The sequence below is a fragment of the Tachyglossus aculeatus genome, chromosome 1 (assembly GCF_015852505.1).
Source record: "Tachyglossus aculeatus isolate mTacAcu1 chromosome 1, mTacAcu1.pri, whole genome shotgun sequence".
Classification (NCBI taxonomy): domain Eukaryota; kingdom Metazoa; phylum Chordata; class Mammalia; order Monotremata; family Tachyglossidae; genus Tachyglossus; species Tachyglossus aculeatus.
Window position 1 is genome coordinate 39,355,226 of NC_052066.1, and position 6,819 is coordinate 39,362,044.

Genomic DNA, 6,819 nt, shown 5'->3' on the forward strand with positions numbered 1-6,819 from the left:
CATTCTGGCTTTCCCCTTTACTAGTATATCATCTCCTTTTCATGTTTTTTTTTTCTTGTTCCCCTTACACCTGCCACACCTGTGTTTGTGTCTGCCCTCTCTCTGACGATCAGATGAGTCACTGAATGTATATTACTGTATTTTTGTTTGGGGCTATCATTTTGGTCTCCCCTCTGTATAGATGCCATTGTCCCTATATTTGTATGTCTAGCTATATATTCACTTGAATATCCACATGTTTCTCCATGTATTTGTCTCCCTCAAGTAGACAAATTTTTATTTCAATGATAGTGAGGGGATGTGATGGTGTATGCATCAGTACATTATTTTTATCATCTACATTTGTTGAGTGCCCACTTTTTGCAAAGCACTGTCGCAAGTGTTTTTGTGTGAATGGGTATTTTCTGGTTCCATGGATGTCTCAGGTTCATTTTTGTATGTTTGTTTCCCCAATGGGATCTATTTATGCTTGGATATTTCCCTATGATGATTCCTGCCTTCAAATGTAACTACAGGCCCATCAAAATTGCAAAATTGAAATAGCAGAACCTATTTGGCAAAGGCATGAGCTGCCACATTGTTTGCCAACTGCAATTTTAAGTGTGGGCTTGTACCGCATGTAAGATAGTAAACATTATTCAGCCATCTAAAATAAAGTAATTAAAATTAAAATCAACTTTTCTAGTTTTAATTGCTCAAAGAACAGTGTTCTGCACTCGGTGTGTTCTCAGTAAATGTTATGGACTGATTTGTGTGAGGCTGCAATCAATCAATCAATCGATGGTATTTACTGAATGCTCATGGTGTGCAAAGCTCTGTACCAGGTGCTTGGGAGAGTACAATATAAGAGTTGGTACACACATATCTACTGAATACCCTACATATAACCTACTGAAAGCTCACCTCCTCCAGGAGGCCTGCCCCGACTGAGCCCCCTTTTTCTCTGCTCTTCCTCCCATCTCCATCACCCCTACTCCATCCTTCTGCTCTACCCCCCTTCCCTGCCCCACAGCCCTTGAGTAGATATGTACATATTTATTATTCTATTTGTTTTATTAATGATGCATTTATATATCTATGATTCTATTCATTTATTTTGATGCTACTGATGCCTGTCTACTTGTTTTGTTGTCTGTCTCCCCTCTTTTAGACTGTGAGCCTATTGCTGGGTGGGGATTGTCTCTATCTGTTGCCAAATTGTACTTTCCAAGCACTTAGTACAGTGCTCTGCACACATTAAGTGCTCAATAAATACGATTGAATGAATGAATGAATATCCTGCCCATGAGGAGCTTACAGTCTAGAGGGAGCAATTTACAGTCTAGAGTTGGGAAAATGAGGCCTGAGTCTGGGAAGATCTCTAGGAAAGCCTCTTGGAGGAAGTGTGGTTTTAGTAGCTTTGGAAATGGGAAGAATGGTGGTCTGTCATATATAAATGGGGAGGGAGTTACAAGCCAGAGTGAGGACTTGGGCAAGGGGGCAGCAGTGACATAGATGAGAACAGGATACAATGCGTAGGTTGCCATTAGAGGAGCAAGGCACATGGGCTGGGTTGTAGTTTAGTAGGAATTCAGTCAGGTAAGATAGAAGGGAATGAGCTGATTAAGTATTTTATAGCCGGTAGCAGGAGTATCTGTTTGATGTGGACGTGGATGGGCAACCAATGGAAATTCTTAAGGAGTGGGAAGATGTGGGTTGAGCAGTTTTTTAGAAAAATGAACCAGGCAGCAAAGTGAAGTAAGGATTGGAGTGGGGTGAGAAAAGGCAAAGAGGTCAGCAAGGAGGCTGATACAGTAGTCAAGGTGGGATATGATAAAGGCTTGGATCAGCATAGTAGCAGTTTGGCTGCTGGATTTTAGTGATGTGAATCAATACATTTTTGGTATTTATTGAGTGTTTGCTGCATGCAGAGCACTCTACTAAGCACTTGAGAGAGTACAATTCAAAAGAGTTGGTAGACGTGTACTCTGCCCACCAGGAGCTTACAGGTAGAACTGACAAGATATGGTGACAGATTAAATATGTGAGTCAAATGAGAGAATAATTCCAAGGATATGGGATTGTGAGACAAGAAGGACAGTGGTGTTGTCTACAGTGATGGGAAAGACAGGGATAGGACAGAGTTTGGGTGGGAAAATTAGGGTTCTGTTTTGGACAAGCTTAGTTTGGAAACGTTGGTGGGCCATCCAGGAAGTGATGTCCTGAAGGCAGGAGGAAGTACAAACCTGCATAGAAGGAGAAAGGTCAGGGATGGAGAAAGGTCAGAGGTAAATCTGGGATTCAACTGCATATAGAGATAGTAGTCGAAGCCATAGAAGTGAATGAGATTTCAAAGGAAGTGGTTGTAGATGGAGAATTAAAGAGGACTTAGAACTGAGCCTTGAGGGACTCCCACTGTTAGAATGTGGGAGGCAGAGGAGAAGTTTGCAAAGGAGTCAGAGAAGAAGCAACTATCATAAACCCATCTCTGGGGATTCACCTTTCCCTATGGTCAGAAGCTCAAATTATGAGCTTGTCTCTGGGATTCACTTCCCTCTAAGTCAGGCATTCAAGTTATGAGCCCATCTCTGGGGATTTTTCTCTCCCTACTGTCAAGTACGCACCTTTGTGCATCTGTCTTTGAGGATTACCCTCCCTTGTCGGGCTCTACATCAGAGCCGAACCTTGTCAGGAGCTCAGTGACAAGTTCAAAGTGAAACCAAACCACCACTGTATACAGACGAAAGCTTTATTCCACACTTAGTCTAATTAAGAGGGGTAAATGCATACACGCCCCTCTCAGGGTCACACCTGGAGAGTTTCCAGTACTCCACCAGTCTCGGCTATGGGAGGGAGAGTCAAGCAGAGGTATACTCATTCCAATCCTAGCTTGGCCAGTGGCTAGCGAGTGGAAGACAATCTGCAGCAAGTCAAAACTCACCTATGCTGGGCAGCAGCAGCATGGGACAGAGTTGAGGATGGAGACTCCAGTTTACTGCGTGGAAGGAGGCAATGGTAAACCACTTCTGTATTTTTTCCAAGAAAACTCTATGGATACATTACCAGAATGATTGCAGATGGAGTCGGGGCATTCTGGGAGAGATGGGTCCATGGTGTCGCTGTGGGTTGGAGACTACTCGACAGCATAGAACAAGACAAATTCATACACCCACACACTCACACACATACACACCCACATATATACATCTACCCATCTGACTGTTTTTCCCAAGTTTATGCAGGTAGTCCTACAGGGGAGGAGTTCTAGGAGTACAGCTACCCGCAGCATGTTAAACTGGCTCGAGTTTTAGGTGTTCCTGGCAGCTGCCATATGTCTCAGCACATTTCTTATATGGTTTTGCCTCCCCCCGGGGCTGGCTCTTTCCTCCTTTTTATCCACTCATGGCAGTTGTTTCGCAGGGAGTTGCAGCAGGGGTCTTGATCCACTGCTCTGATTGCCTGCTCTCAAGCCAGTTACCCAATAAAGCCGGGCAGACAGCTACTCCTCTCCCCATGCCCACCCCACAGACTATCTTTGCAGGAAGTTTCCCGCAGTCTTTCTCCTTCCCGACAGCAAGACAATTCAGTTCTCCTCAAACTCCTCAGCAAGACAGTTCAGTTTCTCCTGAAATTCTTCAGCAATTCCGTCCTTCCCAAACTCCTCAGCAAGACAATTCAGTTTCTCCTCAAATTCTTCAGCAATTCAGTCCTTCCCAAACTCCTCAGCAAGACAATTCAGTTTCTCCTCATATTCCTCCTTTGAGATTGTCGTTCACAGAGTCAAAGAACAGTCTCTTATGAAATGGCTTCTGCGTTACAAGATGGATTCACTCTTGCTCACCACAGCGACCAGATCGACAGGAAGTGAATCAGGAGAGGACAATGTTAAGGAAGCCAAGGTTGGATAATGTTTCCAGCAGAAGGGGAAGTCGACAGCATTCAAGGCAGCTGAGAGGTCGAGGAGGATTAAGTTGGAGTAGAGACCATCGAATTTAATAATAGTAATAATAACTGTGGAATTTGTCAAGCACTTACTGTGTGCTGGGCACTGTACAAAGCACTGGGGTAGATACAAGGAAATTGTGTTGGATGCAGTCCCTGTCCCAGAGGACTCGCAGTTTTAATCCCCATTTTACAGATGAGGTAACTGAGGCACCGAGAAGTCAAGTGACTTGCCTAAGATCATATAGCAGACTCAGGACAGAGCCAAGATTAGAAGCCAGGTTCTTCTGACTCTCAGCCCTGCGCTTTATCCACTAGACCACACTGTTTAGCAAAAAGAATATCACTGTGACCTCAGAGAGGGTAGTTTCCATCAATCAATTAATCAATCAATCGTATTTATTGAGTGCTAACTATGTGCAGAGCAATGTACTAAGCACTTGGGCTAGTACAACACAACAGAATTAGCGGATGTGCTCCCTTAGCATAACAAGTTTACAGTCTACAGAAGTGAAGGGAGAGGAAACCAGATTGGAGTGGGTCATGGAAAGAACTAGAGGAGAGGGAGTGGAGACAGTGGATTTAGACAACTCTCTCTAGGAGCTTGGAGAGGGATGTTAGGAGGAAGTTGGGTGATAACTGGAGGGAGCTCTAGGATCAAGGAAGAGTTTTCTTAGGATAGGGGAAACATGAGCATGTTTGAAAGCTGTAGGGAAGAAGCCATTGGAAAGTGAAGCACTGAAGATAGAGAGGGAAGGAGGGAGGGGACTGGTGCTTTGAATAGGTGTGAAAGGATGGGGTCAATTTTGAATTGGCTGTAATGCTGGTAATAAAACATTTTAATGAAGAATAAAGGTACTATAGCTTAATGAGCAATGGTGAACACTGGGGGATTAAATGGCCTTCTCATGGATTTTACCTTGGTGTCACCTTTCAACTGTAAACTCCCTGTTTGCAGGGAACATGTCTGCTACCTCTGTTGTACAGTATTCTCCTACTTAGTATCACGCTGTGCACACAAAAAAGCTTTCAATAAAGACCATTGATTGATTGATTATTTGAACTCTTCAAAGCATGGATTATTTCAACTGCCTCCTTTCCCACATTTCTATTTTGTTGATTTTGAAAGAACAGGACAATTCAGTGCCCTTTGTTAACATAAAAATAAGCTGCCTCTCTGCACCATCACCCACAAAAATGGTTAGGGATGGAAAATAGTCTTTAATTGATCGGTTGTCTGGGACCAAGAGTGTCCAGATCCTCCTCATGAAGGTTAACACTATTTTCCCTTCCATCTGTCTCATGGTTGAAAAGTGAGGTGGTTGGTGGGGTTACAGCAGCTCAGGAAATTCTCTCCAGCCCTGCCATCTGTACCTGGATCCGCTTCAGCTGTCCCCCGGTCTGGAGGGGGAACAGAGAAGGCTTGTTTAGTATTTTGGATCACAGCTTCATCTGGTGGCTCTGTTACAAATAACTAGTTAAACAGTAATTTGATGAAAGGCTGGGCTTTACACACCTCTTAACACCTCATAAAAATGCCTGTAAAATGAAAAGCATAGGCCTGAATTGAGTGAACTCATACAATGAAAGCTAAAATGTAAGTTGCACAGATAGATCATTTCTCTAATATACTTGAAGCGTAGCACCTGTATGAAAATGAAAAAAACCCACACTTCAAAAGTCACGTTTCCAATACAAAAATATTTTATAGACCATATATGAATATGGGGAATGTGGAGGATTGTTAGCACTTGGCCAGGTGTTAAACCCTGATAGATGTTAAAATTACATCTGAAGTGAAATATAGTCTCTTTCAGCATCTCCTAAAATTGAACCTTAAATTTAAATAGAACCCAACTGAATGTATTATAAAATTAAAACAAGATTTTTAAGGGGAATATAATATTTTAAAAATACTTTAAAAATGGGAATTACTCCAGAATCTAACTGAAATCTTAATCATTTAAACAGTAACATAAACATAGTTTTTTAATGGAGGAAAATATATACCTTCCATTAAAGAAAAAAATAATAGAATGTCACCTACTTTCAGTGAAAGTAGTTTCTAAGGGGAAAATGTAAGTAGGGTGATTTCAAAAATTGACATCTCATCTCCTGCTAATTTCCCCTGCTGGCAATCATGTAAATCCACCCTTGTCCAGTCATTGCTCAATTCTCTCCAACCCCATTTGCTATATTCTCCCCACCACTAGTTCACCTCTAAATAATAACAACTATGTTCCAAGAACTGTACTAAACACTGCGGTAAATACAAGTTAATCAGGTTGGACACAACACCTGTCCCACATGAGGTTCACTGTTTAAGGGATAGAGAGAACAGGCATTTCAACCCCATTTTACAGATGACTAAACAGAGGCACAGAAAAGTTAAATGACTTGACCAAGATCCCACAGAAGATGTGGCAGAGGCAGAATTAGAACCCGGACCCTCTAGCTCATTTTTTAATGGTATTTGTTAAGCTCTTACTATGTGTCAGGCACTGTAAATAAATAAATAAATAAATGAATAATAATGGTATCTGTTAAGTACTTACTACATGCCAAGCACTGTTCTAAGCACTGGGGTAATAATAATAATAATGGCATTTATTGAGCGCTTACTATGTGCAAAGCACTGTTCTAAGCGGTGGGGAGGTTACAAGGTTATCAAGTTGTCCCACGGGGGGCTCACAGTCTTAATCCCCATTGTACAAATGAGGGAACTGAGGCACAGAGAAGTTAAGCGACTTGCCCAAAGTCACACAGCTGACAGACAATTGGCAGAGCTGGGGTTTAAACCCATGACCTCTGACTCCAAAGCCCGTGCGCTTTCCACTGAGCCATGCTGCTTCTCTAGCTAAACTCTGGGGGGTGGATACAGGACAAGAGAAGCAGCAT

General features: G+C 42.5%; 1 non-coding gene across 1 annotated transcript; it reads left to right on the forward strand.

Moving 5' to 3' along the window:
* Nucleotides 1-2,772: 2,772 nt before the first annotated feature.
* LOC119936624 lies at nucleotides 2,773-2,910 on the forward strand. The gene has a single exon (XR_005453810.1). It is a non-coding gene; the product is annotated as a small nucleolar RNA SNORA7 (small nucleolar RNA).
* Nucleotides 2,911-6,819: the final 3,909 nt, after the last annotated feature.